Source organism: Bactrocera neohumeralis, chromosome 6, assembly GCF_024586455.1.
Source record: "Bactrocera neohumeralis isolate Rockhampton chromosome 6, APGP_CSIRO_Bneo_wtdbg2-racon-allhic-juicebox.fasta_v2, whole genome shotgun sequence".
Taxonomy (NCBI): domain Eukaryota; kingdom Metazoa; phylum Arthropoda; class Insecta; order Diptera; family Tephritidae; genus Bactrocera; species Bactrocera neohumeralis.
The window spans coordinates 42,320,920-42,340,476 of NC_065923.1; the positions used below are offsets into that span (position 1 = coordinate 42,320,920).

Here is a 19,557-nt window from a genome sequence, read left to right on the forward strand (position 1 = left end):
GTGTGCATAATTTCAGATCAACATCTCTAAAACTGCGTGACTAGTTCACGTATATACAGACGGAAAGACGGCAAAATCGACTCAGCTCGTCACGCTGTTCATTTATATTCAAGTATGTTTCATTGCTATAAAGAAAGTATTTCTGTGAAATACTGAAAAAAACGTGTTTCCATTCCAAAAACGAATGCTATTATTTTAAAGCTCTATGGTAACTCTAACAGTTCTATAAAAACATTTTTTCTAACGATACTTTTGCTACTATCGTAGTAAGCGAATCCACTGATAACGGTGTCTCATATCTATAAAGACAGCTAAAGAAAGAAACAAAGTTCTCTTTTTTCTTAATAATTTATTGTGTTTTATAACAAGTACTATGGTACGCAGAATCATAAAGTTCATCCGGTAAAATAATATTATGATATTTTAATTTATGAAGTTTCCGTAACCTCAAAATCTTTTTACATTTTGATAATGTCTCTGGTGAGAAAAGCTGTAATTTTTCAGCCTTTACAGTGTCACAAAAAACACACTTTAGTTTTTCTTCTTCACTCGACATTTCAGATAAATCAAATGAATAATAAACTTTAAAAGATTTGATAAATAACTTTAGAAATTCACAAAACACAAGGCACTCTATTTAGGTTCACACTGTACTGAAAACATCTGACAAAAACAGTTGAGATGAGGATACAACTTGGCCCTCTCAAGTCTAAAATCTGAACGATTCGAAAGCTAGTAAGTTTACAAGAGAATACTATAGCCTAGAGTGTGTGAAATAATAATTTTTAGGGGAAAAATGAAGGATAGCTACAAACAGTCTATGCATATACCTGACCGGATAGTAATAAAGATTATGCTGTCTGCTGAAGTGAGTACTTAATAAAATCGTCTGCCGTGATTAAAATAGGTTTATAAGACCCTAATGAATAAAATATATTAATGGCAGATCTGGTCAAATACTTTTAAAATTTAATTTTTTTCAGCACTTTCAAAACCGTCTGCTGCAATGTTAAACGCGCGATAATGGTCTGCCATTGTTGTTTTTCGATAATAATAATAATATATTGTAAAATAGCAAAACGCCAGACGTGGTCAAATACATTTAAATTTCACCAAAAATCGATACCTGTCTTACCTGGGCGCGCGCCGCGTCCGCCACGTTGGGCTTAGTGAGTCCCCATGTCATGTACAATAAGTATAGGGGCCTCACTGGACAAAACCCTAGGTCTGGTCAAATACATACTGAACAATCCTCGTAAACCTTTCTTACCAGCCATTTCCAGATGTTATCAATAGGACTTACATGAGGAGAACAAGCTGGCCATTCCAAAAAATCGATCTTTTTAGGTTGAAGCCACGTTTTCGTTGACCTGCTCGTATGGCCTCTTGCGTTGGCTTGTTGAAAAGAGAAACATATTTCATTTAATTATAAATTTCAAAGCGGTTTTCAAATTATTTCACTGTTGTTCTAAAAAGCTATATCTTCAAAAATTAAAATTTCTACAATTTATTAAATTTTCAAGCTCATATGCGCGCACAAGCTCGTCTCAAATAAAAATACAGTTCATCGTGGCAATATATTACTTTTATTTATACATGTATTCTCCTTACCACAACATATTCGAAAATAACTGCGCAAGTAAAAGGGTTTCCATTAATTTGTTGCTTTTTTCTTCCATTTTCAGGTCCTTGCAGTACAACCACCGCGTCCACCTAAAAGGTAAGCTATCAATTTTGCTTGCACATTCGCGTGCAGATTGCTCGCCTGCGTGCGTTTGATCTATAAATTTAGACAACTTTCGCAGCTACATGCAGACATACGTATTTAAGCATACATATGTATTATGCACGGACGCATATCGTGTTAAAAATAAAGCTATACACATGCACATTGCTCACACGAGTCAAGTTATTTCTCACTCCGCGACGCGTGTCCTATTTATGTGGCATGGCTGCTGATGTGGCGAAATTTATTATTAACTAGCAGCGGGATACGAGCGCGAGTAAAGAATATTGCGTTTGTTGGCGGCTTGCCCTGCAAGGAAAATGTGGATTATGAGTGTTGATTCCAAATATTTATAAACAATTTTAATAATTTTGACATTTATTAAGATATTATTTAATAAATAAGCATTATATTGTAATTCATTAATATTTAGTCCACACTTGGTGTCTTACGTAAAGACTGATCCTTTGGAACCTAGTGGTTTAAGTATAATGAAAATTCTGTTATTAAAATATCGAGCACTTATTTCTGTATGATGTTCTCCAAAAGGAAGAGTTCCACGAGATCAAAGTCCTCTATAGAGAGTTGATTAAAGATCAAAAGGAAAAGTTCTACAAGATCAAAGCCCTCTATAGAGAGTTGATTGAAGATCAAAGAGAAAAGTTCTAACAGATTAAAGTAGTTTATAGAGAGTTGATTGAGGATCAAAAGGAAAAGTTCCACCAGATTAAAGTCATCTACAGAGAGTTCATTTAAGATCAAAAGGAAAAGTTCCACAAGATCAAAGTCCTCTATAGAGAGTTGATTGATAATCAAAAAGAAAAGTTCTAACAGATTAAAGTCATGTATAGAGAGTTGATTGAAGATCAGAAGGAAAAGTTCTATGAGATTTAACTTGCCTCTAGAGGGTGATTGATGTTTTCTTTAATATATTTTTGTCAACTCAAAAAAACTCTCAGGTTTTTCATATTATTTCACGAGCTTCAACTAACATTAGAACAACACTCGCTTTACAATTCTATGCTTTAGGCCTAGACGAGAGTTTAACCCACATACTTCCGGTTGAAAACCCACAAGCAACTAAATTACTGCCACCACTTGCCAGTTACAGTTACTCAAAACAAATTTCTATAGTAGTCTTAGCCCAGTGTTGCAACTAAAACAACAATGCCTTGAGTAAAGTAGTCTTAGCCCAGTGTTACAACTAATACAACAATGCCTTGAGTAAATTTCTATTCAGAAAATAGATAATAGAGTTCAATGTGCCAAGAACATGTCCATTTACACCACACATGTGTGATAGGCCCACCCAAACTGCTGTCATATTTCATTAGAGAAAATCGAAGCCAATCCTTGTTATGCACTTGCATGTGCTTCAGTTCGCATGAACTCTTTCTTCCACTGACACTTCACCCTTTGATAGACACTGCCTCCTTTTAATGTGCTAGAACCGGCTTTCTAATTAATTGGCAACAATCTGTCAGGCATATGAATTAGATGGTCTATAAAGATAGCCAGTTGCTAGGTGGTGTGAATATGTTTACAAGCCTAACTATTTTTGAACACATATGCAAGCGGGCGCAGATACAAACTTGTATATGTATATGTGGGTAAACATGCTGAATATTTAGTAAGCTTTATATAAGTTTGAGCACAGTTGTCTTCTAAGGTGTGTCGATTGTCTTCACGCATGACTAAGACATTACAAATTCTTGTGGTGGCAGCAATGTAGGCACCCGAGAAGGTTGTGCTTCTTATTTAGCTACTCATATTAGTTTTGATTTATTTACTCAATATATTTGAACGAAAATGTTTTTTTTTGCAAATATTTTCATTAGCATTGTACATTTGCTGTTATGACTGAATGTTGACTGCTGTTGATTGGCAGCACGAGATTTCTTCGGAATGTGCGGTATTTAGAGCAAAAATGTGCTGGAAATAAATTTGTGCAAGGCGCAGCTGCCTCAGAAGAAATGAAACATTGATAACTTAATAAAACTGACTATATATATATATATATTTATGTATAGATTATAGTTTATACACCGAAGTACCAGAAAGGCAGCCGATTTTCTAAAACAGTTGAGTGCTGTGGATTTTCTTTCGTTTATGTTCATTCTGTGAGAAATGGTCAGTTTTCTGATAACTTTTCTATTTTGAAGACTAGATACATATAAAATCATCTTTAATCTACTACCCACATGGGTGATAAGGTTCGGGTTGGTTGTCATCGCAGTCTTCTCACAATATGCCTGGGGAATGTGCTGTTTCGACTAGGTCAGTCCAAACGGAGAGAAGCGTTGGAAAAGTGTAATTCGTTGGGCATGCAAAGAGGTCGGGACTCATTGCATGTTGCACATACTATATGTTTAGTATGTCTTAATCGATTCTAAATAATTGGAGTGTAACCTCCAACAGTATCCAAAACGAAGTTTTGCAAAATTAACTCTATTCTCAGGGGAACTCGAGCTCATCGTGTGCAATGGGTGTAGGTTTGACTTCAAGTACGCCATTCACTGGGATGGCGTCGGTAAAGCTGTTGATGACTCCACTGCAAATGCTGGCCTGCGCGTGGCTAAAGTTAGTTACGTTTGAAGTTTGACCGGTGTACTGCTCGATATCATCGATCTTTTCAAAGAAAGACATCTAGATGTTACTAGCAGGCGGCAACGCTTTAAGCAGACGTATGCATGGATGGTTTGAGCGAAAGCAGGCCAGCAAAAACTGGTTGGAGAGGAATTAATTTGATCCTTTACCGCAAGCATGCAGACCTTGCAGTGCAAATGTTCACCCGGAGGCCTCAAGAGGCATATTGTCATCATCTGGGGTGCAGTATTGTGACACATCTGAAGCTTCTGGGTCAAACCACGTCAAGTGGTCCATGAAAATTTCGAAATATCATCGATTTTGAAAATTAGCAGTTATTAGGAAGGGGGCCAAATGAATACCCAGTGATATAAATATTTCGTTAAAATTGTATTTTTTGTTAAAGTTATTGAAGGTTAAAATTTAGAGCATGATAAAATTGAAAATTTTTTCTCATAAACTACTAGAGATAAATCGATGAAATTTTGTGAAGTCAAAGAAAAATGGTCGTGCTATATTATAGATATTTTTTCACGATCCATATGTTTAAATAATAATGTTTTACATACTTTTTTGTTAAACAATTGAAATTTTTAAAGTGTTCTTCCCGCTAAAAAAAATCGAAAAGTATGTGACACAACGCAGAAAATATTCACCTTTAATAGTCTGCAAAAAATTTTTGTTCATTCATGACATTCCAAAGATATTAAATTTTTTGTCCCCCTACCACTCTTAAAACGTATGGCATATCCATCGTTGCGCGTGCGCTCGTTAGCTTCCGGCATCTGTGACGCAAGAAAAGCATTAGCGCATTCGCTGTGTGTTGGGGGGTGAGTGTCAAGCTCTTTGCAGAGTAAAAGCGAGTAAGGTTGGAGAGATGGCAGTTTACTTTCGAACACTTCTCACCGATTTCAGTGCCTCTGAGTTACTATATAATATAGTAGTTGTAAACAGTGGTTATTAAATCAATAATATATTATGTTAAATTATCCAAATTATCCAAAACGTTTATATTTCCACAGCTAGACTTCGAAATATTTGAATTAAAATAGCATAGAAATTTCTGGAAGAGATTGAATACCTAAAGCCAAAATATAACAAGCAATAGCAGCGTTTTACGCTTATTCACTTCCTTTTTAAGGTTATTAAAGAGATGAGAAAACAGACCGTAGATAATATTCACTCGAGTTTAAACGCCTCTCATAGGAATAGATTTAAACATAAACTTCTAATTATAAAATCTCTGTTATTTAAGCGACTAGTTTGACCTAACTAAGTTGGCCTAACTCTTGGATACTATACTATGTGTGGGCAATTGGTCTTCAAAAATGTATGATAATTATATTTAATAATAATAAAAAATGACGTTTGCTCACTCAAATGCTTAAGATTAGTACTTGGTTGCCATGCATAAGGAAACTTTTGGTATTTGGTTGCCTAGCTGCTACACTAGTCGCTATATACAAGGTCTGTCGCAAAAGAAACATAACTGTTAAAAAAACACCAAAAAATTAATATTTTCCAAAAGTTATATTTTTTTATTCAAAGTAGTCTCCCTGTGCTTCGATACAGCGTTTAGCTCGGTCAATCAGCATTTCAAATGAGTGTTTAAGGTTTTTTTTAAGGAGTTTTTTGTCAAAAAAATCAGTGACAAGCGTCGACCGATGACACGGCGCATTATCGTGCAACAGGCGCCAGCACCCTGCCTAACGGTATTGTGGTCGAGCACGACGAATGCGTAACAAAAGACGCTTTATAACACCAAGGTAAAACACAGCATTAAGCCCAGCGTTGGCTAGGTGGGACGAACTCTCGGTGTACAATACCCTCGGAATCGTAAAAACAAATCAGCATTGTCCTTATTATTGACTTCTGAAGACGACCGACTTCTGATCGTCACAGAGGTCCTCACGACCTTCTTGGAATCGCTTAAAGCACTCATGCACATTACTACGGGATAGGCACTGTTCACCATAAACTTTTTTCATCATTTGAAATGTTTCAGTAAACGTTTTCCCAAGCTTAAAACAAAATTTAATATTTGCTCTTTGTTCAAAATGCATTTTACGACCGATGACCAAAAGCTGCTGTCACTTTTTGATCGATAACATCGATTGTAGTTATCCAATTGTCTTAAAATTTTTACGAAATGTCAACAAGAGATCAAACTTTTTTTTTCATATACCCACCAATAGGTGGCGCCACCAGAAACAGTTATATTTAAAAAGTTCTGTTTCTTTTGCGACAGACCTTGTATAATAGGCATGCAACATCCGGCTTCTACGTTAAGGCTTTTCAGCATAAAATAAACAGGACCGCTTTTTATTAAATAATTACAAAATTTTATTAAGGATTATAACAATCTTATAATAATCACCATCAATAGTTTATGTTGAAAAAATGTTAATCAATATACAATACACTTATATATTGATTGTAATAAGTATGTTCTCAATATAACAAGTGGCTAAGTGGCTTCGAAACAACCTTGTATATCCTTTAATAAATTATTTATGATTGCCGTAAGCATAATCCCATAATTTTTTTTAACATTTTTCAATTTCAGAATATTGCTTAAGCAACTCAAACATATATATTTTACTCATTTAACGATTTGAGTGGTAGAATTAAATCATTGCAAGTGTGAAGAGACTTAATTTTGCCATAAATAATTACCTCATCATTGACGTGTGCTCATCTACAGTTAAACAGTTAAAGCGCAAATTGCTACAGTAATATTCATTGAATTCCAAACCAATTAGTGAGACTCGTATTCGTTCGCGTTAAGAAATACATAAGTATGTGCGATTTCTAAAGGGAATTATTTATTTGTTCCCACTCAATTACACACATATTTGTTTATTAATTGAATACAGAGCACGTCGAGTTGTTCAATTGATTGAATGATTCATTTGGAAAGGGGTCTCTGTATATATATGTTTTATTGAAAGATTGACGAGTAAGAAGTGACATATATTTCGCTCATAAAAAATTATTAATTTCTTATTAATTAGAGGCACTCATCGGGAGGTTTTATAGATTAATCGGTATTTGCGAAACTTTTGTAATAAATTTGATATATAGATTTATCCAGTATATTTATTAATTTTTTGAGACTAATCTCCGACTAACGATACTAGTGCTGGCTATGATAACTTATTAAGTTCATTTCGGCGACCATAATTATGATGAGTTTACTCAAATCTTACTCCAATGTACTTTGTTGTTCAATTTTTTATTTCTTATCTGGTGTAATATCCGGCTTTATCTCGGTGAACCATTTCGAAATCAAAAGAGCGAAGTATGTATTTTCTATAAAGAACTTACTGGACAACTATTGTTATCAGTGGGTTTGTAAATAATGCCTTCAAAAATGCTAAATTCTTGGCCACAACATTGAAATGATATAAAATCGAGTTTTCAATTTTTAGTTCCGATTTTGAAAAAAAGAAATTTTAGTTTTTAATCCAAGATGTTGGGATTAAGAATTCAATATTGAAAACTATTTTTTTTTTATTAGTAATTTTCGACCACTTTTTCAACAATTTGAGGCCGTGTGTTAGCAATGACGTGTCGAATATTCTCTTTTTCACATAATGTACGATCGGACCTTAAATTTCTTGGAGGCCGTAGACAAATAACATTCAGTTTGATCAGATCAAACGGTGACTTTTTAATGTAATGGCGTCTCAACTATGGCTGGTGATTATCATCACTCTAAATGCTACAATTTTGTTTATTGACGTACCCATTCAACAGTGAGGTTCATTCCTGAACTAATTTTTTTCGTTTTGGGTCCATTCACTGAAAGTGAGATGCGCCTAACGGACGTTCGGCTTCACTCCTCGAGTTGGATTTTATAAACTCGAAAACCAATATTCTTCCACAAATTCTACAATAAAGTGAATTGGCATAACTCCAATTGTTGCGTATGATGGCGCATGTACTCATTCGGGTTTTCTTCGATACTCTGCTCCACAGCAGCAAAATCACCTTCGGGTGCCCACAGTACGGTGTCTCTGAGGACAGGCATTATCCAATAGAGCAAACGTGGTTTGAAGCCCATCTATGGTTACTCGTATAACCGACTCTGTTGGGCGATTATATTGGCTAGATACTGAAGGAAGAGCGCGTTGATTCGGTTGAACCGAACTATTATTTTTTATAATTTGAAGTGATTTTGCAAACCTTGTTCCGATCTAAATTTGTTTATTACGAAATGTCAAAATAAACTGCCTATACTCCGAAAAAGTATTGCCTCACTGAAAACCAACCGTCTAAGAAAGCACCCATATGCCATATTTGAACTGAGAGCATTGGCCTAAATCAATATGAGCCGTCTTAAAAAATGTATAATAGGCTCAAAGGCCTCTACTGGTACATCGTAAGGAGTTCTTTTTATCAAAATGACCAGTGTTTTAACTGTTCAAGTTGGATACTTGTGAAATCGTGGAACCTGGCCTAACTTAATATTTTCATATTTTCGAAACTGTCGTACACTCTTCTCTACTGAATTATTTAAGAGGTTAGGTACCTTACAAAGGTACAAAAAAAAGGTATTTTCAAAAATATAATATGGTATCAAAGGTACATATTTGAACAATGTCTCCTGAAATTTTGATATAAAAGTGTTGAAAATTCAGCCATTGGGACCTAATTCCGCCGGGTATCTCACAAAAAAAGTGCTTTCGCCGTAGACAGCATAACTTATTATTGGTTCATCTAAAATAAAAATAAAAAAAATATTCATTTAGTACATATATACATATGTAAATCTCGTGCTTGAACGAAGGAAACAAATTAAAGTTTTAATTTTTTCTCAGACTTTGAACAAAAAATTTAATGTTTTAGTCAAATTTCCGACATCAAAAAAATTAGTAGTAATGAAAACAAATACCTCGTTCAATAACTGAATAATGTCCGTAACTTTTCGAGAAATCAAGTCCACCGACTTCAAAAATGCAGTTTTGAGAAAAATGCATTTAAAGTGCCGTACGCTACATCTACGTGGCGGTACTTCCGAAGGTAGAACCTTAGAATTTTACTCGGATCGATTTAAACTTTTGGCACAATATTTTAAACATATTCAACTATTTTTCAAACCCACCTAACCCCTTAAGCTTGATTGAATTCGCACCATCATTTTATTCAGTAAATCTCACTGAAGTACTTATGAAGACGTGACTATGGAAACGCAACTTAGTGGAACTCTAAATAAAATATGGCGCCTAAATGCCGTAGAGACCAAGCGTGCCATGATTGATGTTTACAACACTAAATTGACAATGAATGTTCGATTTCCGCTTATGAGTTAAAAAATCACCATTTCACCATAAAAAGAAGTGAAACACATTTTACAACTTAATTTTCAATGGCCATAAATAATTGTTTTTCGCAAATTAAAAGTGTCAAATGAATTTATTGCAGTAGTTTTTGATTATTGCCCATAATTGGTACATGAAATAATTGTCTGCTGCCGTTTCAATCGACAGCAACAACAGCAACATGACATTTTTAAGTTCCAGCGCTCGCCAAACGCTGCTTATGTCTCAAGTATGCCCACTAATCACTTGACAGCTAAATTAATTCGATTCAATCAAGACATGCCACCGCCGCCGGCGCTGTCGCTGATGTGGCAAGCGCTTCAACAAAAATTTTATAATTCAGTTGTTTGCTTGCGCTTAACGCTTAATTGGCAGCGTAGTGGGCAAACGGGCATAAAAATAAATACAGCGAAAATGAAAATATGCGCGGAAAAATGTGGCAACAACACGTTCGCGCGTACACAATTAAAAATTCGCGCGATTAAATCATTAAAAGCTTGTCCGGCGGACTGTATTTGTGTGTGTTTCATATTTATTTGAATTTCTTTTATTATTTTTTCAACTGCCAGGTTGATTTTGATTAAGCAATTTTCAGCGCCACAAGAGCGCCGCCGTTTGCGCAAATCATAAAGAAATTGAATTGCTGAGCAAATTTATTTTCGCAAATATTATGAAAAAAGCGTTTATTTGCCATAAACGTACGAAAGCACACACACACACACACAAGCACGTATGCATGTGTTTGTTTAGCTGTGTGCGTAAACACAAACGGCCAGTGACATCATGCATTCGATATGCTAATATTGTTGTTGCACTTGATTGTTGCCGCAGTGATTCAGTGCAAGCGAACAAGTGTCAGCTGCGCTGCCGGCGCAACGCTCGCTGCCATTCGCCATGCAATTGCAATTGTGCATGTGTGTGCGCACGCACGTGTTTGTATTGTAGTCCCAAAAAAAAAAACTGTGTTTTTTGCCAACATTCTCTATTCATGCTTGTGTCTATTCTAATTTTGCGAAAGGCTGTGAAAAAATGTAGCAACTTCAACGCGCTAATCGCATTGGAAGTGCTGGAAATTGGCGCAAAGTGCAAATGCAGTGCGTTCCTTTACGCAATCCGCTGCGAATTTTTCAACTCATTGCTGTTGTTGTTGTTGCAATATTTTGTTACCCTATTTTCCATGTACAGTGCATGTCATTATGCCCATTGGCATTTGCCTTGTGTGGCATTTTTTCGCGATTTTTTGTGTGATTATTGTTCGATAACGGCTTTGCCTGCACTTTGACGCTCATTTAAAAATGCATCAAAGCGCAATAGTTGCCTGGTTGAAAGTTAAACGCTTTCAAATAGATATTTAAGCATTTTTTCGATTTTTTAACGCTCTTAAAATTTAACGGTATTTTACCAAAACGACGCATTTTCATTGATGTCAATATACTATGCTGCAAAATAGCGTAAATTTGTTTGCTTTCGACCCTTTTGTATGCGAGTTTGCATATGGTAGGGATATATATTTACTTACACAGACCCAATCGGAATATATTTATTTGTTGATAAATAAATTTTTGTACAGTTTTGATTGCTGTGGAAACTAATTCGTAAGACGCGCATTATCCCTGAACGCACAAAATCAGCGAGACTGAAAAGTTCTTATCGTTTCTATGTGAGTACGCCTACACTATACTATATATACCAAAACAAAAAGACCTTAACTGCGATAGAACCGAAGGTTACAAAAACTTGATCCCTGATCGTTCAGTCCATACAAAGTGTTAGTATGCTACATTAATTCGATATAAGTAATTTCTTTGAAGATTACAATAATGGGGTTTTCAATAGGGACGCTACAAAGGTAGACCGATAGGGACAGCAAACGACGCCATATTTTTTCTCGCTCTTTTGACATTTCTCTTCAGGCTTGCCATTTTATCATGGAAAGATATACGATCCAACAACGAGAATTTTTGGTCGTCATAATCGTCTTGTCAGATCAATCCTTGAGCGTCTAGTGGAAAAAAATTCTTTCCACAATCACAGTACCAAATGTTCCCTTGCCAGTGAGAAAAAAAAGGGGAAGACCCAAATCAGTCTCTCACACGTCATTTTCAAGCGTTAGTCATCTCTGTGACGTCGCTGTGAGGAATTTTGCGAAAAGATCTTGACCTACATCCTTAAAAGATCAAATTGACGCAAGAACTGAAGCCGCTTGACCATCAGAATCGTCGTATGTTCGTGAATTGGGCTGAGCAACAACTAAAAAATGATCCGAATTTTCATCGAATTCAGTGATGGGGCTCATTTCCGGCTGAATGTCTTCGTCAATTAGCAAAATATACGTTATTAGTCAGGCAGCAATCCACACGTACTCCAATGCATTCCGAAAAAATTACGTATTGTTGCGGTTTATGGGCCGGCGGCGTCATTGGGTCGTACTTCTTCCGTAATGATCAAGACCGACACGTTACTGTGAATGGGAATCACTACCGCTCAATAATAACTGAATATTTTTGACTCGAATGGGATGGTATGGATTTGGACAATATGTGGTTCCAACAGGACGGCACCACAAGCCACACAGCAAATGCCTCAATCGGTTTATTGAAAACCAAGTTGACCAATGGCATCGAATGTACTCTCACAGAAATAAAGAACATTGATATCCGAAATCGTTTTTGTTTAAAAAAAGACATTTGTAGCGCTCTTATTGTAAAACCCGTTCTTACTTTAGACAATGATCTCGTCAAATGAAAAAGTTTTCCATATAGATTCCTATATTTCGACCGTTCAATTTGTCGCAGCAGATATTGGTAACCCCGGATAAGAGGGCCAACCCCAATGCACTCAACTTTCTTACTCTATCGCCCGTAAGAGACAAGCTAATCTCTAGTTATAACTCTTCTACTGCCATTCGGGGTTCAACAAAAACAAAGAATACGATTAGAAATCTTTGAGCTATTGTTCAAAAAGCCAGATACTGCTTCAATAATAACCAAAATGATCTCGGAACGGTATTAGCGATTAGATGTTATCGCATAAATCAAAACCTTCGAATTTCGTGGGGTTTCTTAAAATTGGTATATATTACTTGGTGATTTTAGTTTGTTAAAAGCAAACACTACGTTGCTTGTTTTTGAATTCTTCGCCAAAAACGATGACCCAGTCTTCATAGTCATCAATTGTGGCGCCATGAGATTTTTATCTATTTCCAAAGACAAAGAGAACCTTAAAGGGCCGTCGTTCTACAAGAATGTCAAAAATCGTAAAAAGAGCTAAAGGCTATCCCAAAAAAAAAAACGAGTTTGAGAATTGTTTCGACGATTGAAAGAAACGATAATATCGAAGAAATGTATAATATTAAATAAAGACTACTTTGAAGACAACAACACTAATGTAAATAAACAAATGAGTATTTTTTTCAAAAAATGAAAATTGCCGTTATTTTTGGAACTCATCTCGTCCTTATTGGTAAAGTTTAGTTAATTTTTGACATTTCATAACTTCGACTTTCAGTTCATTTCTTATCAAACTATTCGCATGACAGTGGAAAATAGTCTATAATTTGACTATAATCAATTTGGATCTATTTCTATCTTCTTTTTCTTTACTGGCGTAAACACCGCTTATGCGAGTATAGCCATGTACCAATAGTTAAATAATTTTTAATAATTTTTATGCTCAGTAATAGTAAACAATTCTAAAATTAATTTATTTTTGTTTACTTGATAAAGTAAAGATCTAAAGCCTTATGAACTTCTTAAATACTCGCACTCCTTCCCTCGTATAATGAAAATATACTCAGCAATGCCTACTAACAAAATTTCCTACTGGGCTTATAGAGAAGCTCTTATTCACGCATTCACATGAAGTAATTTGTTTGTATGTGTAAGTTTTGACATTTGAACCGTGCGTACATTTGCGTGCGGCACTTAATTGCTCTTTTGCTCTTTGCTTACTTTGTTGCTCCAGTTGTAGCACTTTATTGTATGTGGTACACTTTCAGATAGGTATATGGTATAAATATATGTATTGTATGTTTTTATATACTATACTTTGTGTGCCTATCGCCGCTTTAATCGTCGACTTTGTGCTAATCAATTGACACACTTGTTTGTGCACTTTTTGTTGGCCATTTATTTTATTTTTTTCGCTTCACTCTTTTAAGTTTTGTTTTTGTTTTTCGACTGTTCGCTTAGTTTTGCTCAATTTGCAAAGTAGCTCTTGAAAGCGGGCTACAAATGGTAAGCTTAGTAATACTACAGTAAAAATTTGAATGGGAAACAGTTGATGATCATTTAGCTTAGGTTTAGGTTCGAAAGTATGTTCTGAAGAAATATTTGTGTTTGAAGGGACAGTTAACTAATATAAAATATTTCGAATATTTATTTTTTCCGAAACTTAAGTAAAAAATTGTTGTTTTTATCACCTTATTAAAGAAAGTATTTTATATCACAAACCAATTTTCCGAATGTAAGCATGGATGTTTTGAAGGTTAGGTCTAACTAACTAAATTTGAATCAACGGATGGACACCATCTGAGACGAGGCCAACATTTGAGAGAGATAATTTGCTAAAAATAAATGCCAAAGAATGTTATTTCGAATGATAATAAACATTTCCCATTAAATTTGAAGTTTCTGTGTTTTTCTTCAAAAAGTAGAAAACCTGGAAATGGATCACCTGTTAAGAGCATAAGAAATCACTTATTGCGGCTTGCGCTCGTAGAAACGACTCCTTAATTTCGTGATCGATATCTCGATCCTCGGAAAAAAATATCTTTTGGTGCATGAAGTTTTTTGTGAAACTCTCCCATTTAAAGTGGATTTTGGTCTATTCATAGTAAGAATCTATAATCTTATATCTATCTCTATATCAAGTTACTATGCCGTATGAGTAAAATTTATGGTATATAACAGTTACACTTTGACAATTTTTATGAAACTGCTAATTATAAAGGTTAGGTTAAGTAAATCTGGTATACTAATAAGCCACGCATAGACATGTTTGGTCCGTTGCGATACCAGATTGAATTCATTTGCAAAGTCCAAAAGGAGTAGCCATCGTTTAGGATGCCTGCGTTTGACGCGAATTTTAATAGACTCTGCGGCCTCACTGTCGATACCTACTCCAATGTATCATACTGTGGGGACCGAGGATACTTACAGCGTAGGCTTCCCAATGCGATACAAGTGCACAAGAGATACCATTATTTTCCTGATGCTGTTCTAGACATTTTCTGCAATCTTTTCGATCTGTCAGCCCAATCCGGATGTTCCTTATGTTAGCCGCACACCCTTCTTGGTAATCTCGTCCACTATTTTATTACCCTCGATGCCCTTGTGGCCAACACTTTCCACTGATTCCCAAAACACTTCTGGTCGATATGCGATATAAGGTTACTGCCTAGATTGCTGCTTGGCTGTCTACGTAGATGTTGCTGGTATTCCATGAACTTTCTCATAGAACGATTTTAGATACAGTAAATAAGGCAATAACAGAAAGTTTAAAAGTTTTTACTCATTGTTAAAGAAAAGTCTAGTACGCGTGTTATCTGGCTAATTGCCAGACATGACAGCAGACTAGGAATACCATATAATGACTATTGTAATAGTGTCAGAAGGTAGAAGAATAATAGACTATCAAACATATTTTGAATGTATAGTAAAGATTATGTTGTTGTTGTAGCGGCAGAATTCTGTCGAGTTGACAGTCTTTGGCCGGATAAAAAGCCGTTCCGTTTGCGTAGACCGGACAGTCGTCGGAACAGATAGGAGCTAACGGTTGCATGGACAAAACTTGTTTGTACTGATGAACTCCATCAGAAGCTCAGATACAATGGAGTGAGGGGGTTTTAGTCTCGGTGGTTTGACAATGGACCTTCTAATTATAGGTGCGTCGTCAGACAGTCACTTGACCTACTTACCTACCTTTCTGAAATTAAAAGTATACGATGGTCAGAGTTACCCAGGATAATGTTATAGGGACCATTATCGCTAGCTACCCTCGCTAAACATACTATACTAGTAGCTCAAACAGAATAACAGCATTGGCATTGCAATTTCCCCCAAATTGGCCTCAAAAAATATAAATATAAAATTTCGTTGCTTGAAGACATGAAGAAAGCCTTTTCTTTGCGTCAAATAACATTTTATTAACATCTTTGCACTGAGCAGCGTCCACGCATTACATTATCTATAAAAAGTTTTAGTCAGATTTATTGTTATTGTTATTTTTTATTTCAAATATTGTATTGCAGTTGACTCGTACATTATCAAGTCAGTTCAATGATTCATTCTATTATTTTTAGTAAATTGTGAACTTATATAGGGTGTCTCAAAATTAACACCATGGATTATTCCGACCAAATTTGGTATGAAGTTTTTAAACTGCGGTCGTGTCACGCTTCATTTTACTAAGACTAAACTGTTAGCTATCAATTTGTTTTTTTAGGGCTGTCCACATTTTATTACATATAGCAGCAAATTTAAATATTGCAATAATTTTGGGACACCCTGTATTTATTTCGAATTTGCTTTAATTTTGGGACACCCTTTATTATAAATTAATTTTTTTAGTCCAAAAAATATTTTTGGGGTTACCAACACTTTAGTACAGAAATGGCGGCAAATTTTAATATTGCGTTCATTTTGGGACACCCTTTATTAAAAATATTTTTTTTTGCCGTAAGATATTTTTAGGGTTGCCAACACTTTAGTACAGAAATGGCGGCAAATTTGAATATTGCGTTCATTTTGGGACACCCTTTATTATAAAAATATTTTTTTGTGCTATAAGATTATTCAAATATGAACATTATTCTTATCAATATTAAATTTTTATTAGAAAAACAGTGTTTTTTTGTTTGGCATGAAATTCGCAAGCAATTTATGAAAAATGGGTTTATGGCGCTGTAAAATGTGGCCTTAACCCATTTATTCTAATAAAAATGTCTAGAATAAAAAGTTGATGATAGCATTTGCTTATATATATATATGTATGTACGTGTGTATATATTGTGATTAATTAAAAAAATGCTGACAATGACTGAGACACAACAATCGAGCATCTTATCAGCTGTAACATGCACTTACACACATACATATACAACATGTACGTATGTTTTGATATTCAGAAAATGTCATTTATTCAACAAATGTCATGATCACTGAAATATCTGACAATATACATTTTACATACAAGCACATATGTATGTAAATATGTTGTCATTGTAAGGTTCCAGCTAAGATGAAGAAGAAGTAAAATGACAACAAAATTGCCAACAATAACATTTTGTTACAGCAGCAATAGCAGATCGTATTTTTATCGCCATTACAAACAAATTATTTAATACTTAAATATACATACATACATACATGTATTATATAATAGTAGAATCACAGTTACTAAAGCTTTGGCAAACAGAGTTTGAATGAAAATCTCGCGCGCTTTAAGGTGAAGAGCAAAAGGCAATCAACGTAATCAACTTATTTGCTTGTTTATTTTTCTCTTTATTTTTTAGACGCATACACTATAAATATATATACGAATATATGAATGATAAATGCTGCCGGCGACTTTAAGTCCACTTTTTATACAAAACGTGGTATGACGTAATGTTGCTATGACTACGATGGCAACAACAATAAACACCGTTTTGTTTTATTGTTATTGTCTGAAATAGCATAAGCAATAAAAGTCAACAATAACAGTGTGTTCATATAAATATACATATGTACATATGTAGGTATATGTTTGGCTTTTATTAAAGGTATTGGAGTGTGGCGTGTATGTATGTGTGACTGACAGCGCTTGGTTAGGTGAATATTCAAATTAGCATCGAAGGTCTGCTGCTGGTCGCGGTCGGCTGCCTGCTGAACAGCTGCAAAACTTGACCAACTGGCAGTTTTGTAGGCAGTGTTGCCATAGCGATGAATTTTAGAATAATTTAGCATTTTTTTCATTTGGTCAGGCTATTTTTCATATGTTTCATTCCATCCAAAATTTAAATTAAAATTTTTATTTTGCAAAGTATTGGTTTTTGTGTTCTCTGACACGGAATGTATTTGAGTAAACGAAGAAAAGTATTTCATTATAAAAATAACTAGCCGGCAAATTTTTTAAGATTTTTTCTCAGCTTTCCAATAGAAAATACGTTGAATTTATTCTACCTATTTTTTTTAACAAATATTTGTATTTCGATTTGGAAGAAACTTTATTTTGTTTTGTTTATTAGACTCTTCACTGTTTAAGAGTACTTTTTCGAGCGTAGAAATTTTGAAAATTCACGATACCAAATTTTTCATATTGTGCCGAAATAAAAAAAATACGTGTTCAGTATTTTGTCTAGAAAAACAAAAGATTTTCATGTTGAAAATAGGCGTTAGCTGAGGCATTGAGCAATAATCTGCTCAACGATAATTGCCAAAAAATAAAAAAAAATTATTAATTTAAAAATGGGTCAGAAATTTCAAATTTTCCATCTTTTAAGTACGAAAACTTAAATAAAGATTAAAATAAATGCAGAATATGATATAATACTCAATAAATGTGTAGTTTTGTGAGGAAATAATTTTAATTTTTATACTATTTGTAAGAAAACTATGAAAATAATGTTTCTCCTATATTTAGAATTTTTATTTTGTATTCTATTTTTTAATATTGGAGTAATTTTTGCTTTGTTTTTTTTTTGACATAATAAATTAATAAATATTTAATTAAATGGTATAATGTGCAGTAAAGCCACCTTTGGCGGCTATAACTGCTTGAACCCGGGCAGGCATTGAAACGATCTAGCCCGATGACACGGGGCGGAATTGACCTGGAAGATGATGTCAGAAGTATTGCCTATATATACGACGGGCACAATAAAATGGGATACAACTTCTCCATACTTCTGATCGTTCATCATCCCATCAGTAAAAAGTAAATGACCCCGGATATAAAAAGAAAAGCACGCCCAGACCATTAGTGCAAATTAAATTTGCTTTTATCCGACCATAATACCGTTTTCTACCGATTAAAGGACCACTTACGGAGCGTTTCGCCCATTCCAAACAAGCAAATCTCATTTTCTTCGTTAAAAGCGGTTTGGCCGCTGATTTCCGCGCATTCAAAGCATACTCCTGCAACGTCCTCCGTCTTGTTCACGCACTTATTGCCACATTGTACTGGCTGCTCTAAGTCCCGTCTTCTCTCTATAGAGTTCTTAAAGCTATCCTTTAAAGATATTCTATGGATAATATCATCTATTCGAGGAGATGTCTTCCTCCTAGTCCGAACTCTATTGTAACGCTCCAAACAATCGTCCTGTTTAATTTTTTTAATAAATTGATTACTGTTGGATTGCTACATCTTATTTTTCTCGCTATCTCGCTAACCGATACTCTTACTTTCTTTAGCGTAAACATAATCAATTTTTTATCACGCTTTTGCTTAGCGCACATTTTTAAAAACTTTCTGCTTACTGTACGACTACATATGCATTTGTAAACATTTCACACTTCAATATCAAATAAAGGTTCTCGCATAGATCACAGCAAAAATTTATTAAAATTTGAACATAAGAAAATCCACTGGTAAGATTTGCGTGGCCACCAGAGTACATATTATACTATATCGTCACCTAAAATGCAAAATAACGTAACATCACTTTTCATAAGTTAGAGGCGAAGAAAAAAAGGATATAATAGAAACCACTAATATTGCGACAACATTTGAGTTTTTGTTATATAATGGTTATATATTGGTTATCATATACTCATAATGAAAACTAGAGTTTTCGCCACAAAACGGTTTTATATTGGTTATTATATCTGACAACGATTTTAAATATTTTTTGATAATACATTGTTTTGTATTTAAGGTATATATATAAATATATATACATAATTCAAACACTTAACGACATATTCGACAAAAGGTTTGTTG

General features: G+C 34.6%; 1 protein-coding gene across 3 annotated transcripts in view; it reads left to right on the forward strand.

Annotated features, from left to right (window-relative positions):
- LOC126761449 (uncharacterized) overlaps window positions 1-19,557 on the forward strand; it is a 103,082-nt gene that overhangs the window by 46,976 nt on the left and 36,549 nt on the right. For all 3 annotated transcript variants that reach the window (XM_050477611.1, XM_050477612.1, XM_050477613.1), the window contains exon 2: window positions 1,686-1,720. The gene's annotated coding sequence lies outside the window, so the exon portion shown is untranslated. The remainder of the gene's footprint in view (window positions 1-1,685; window positions 1,721-19,557) is intronic.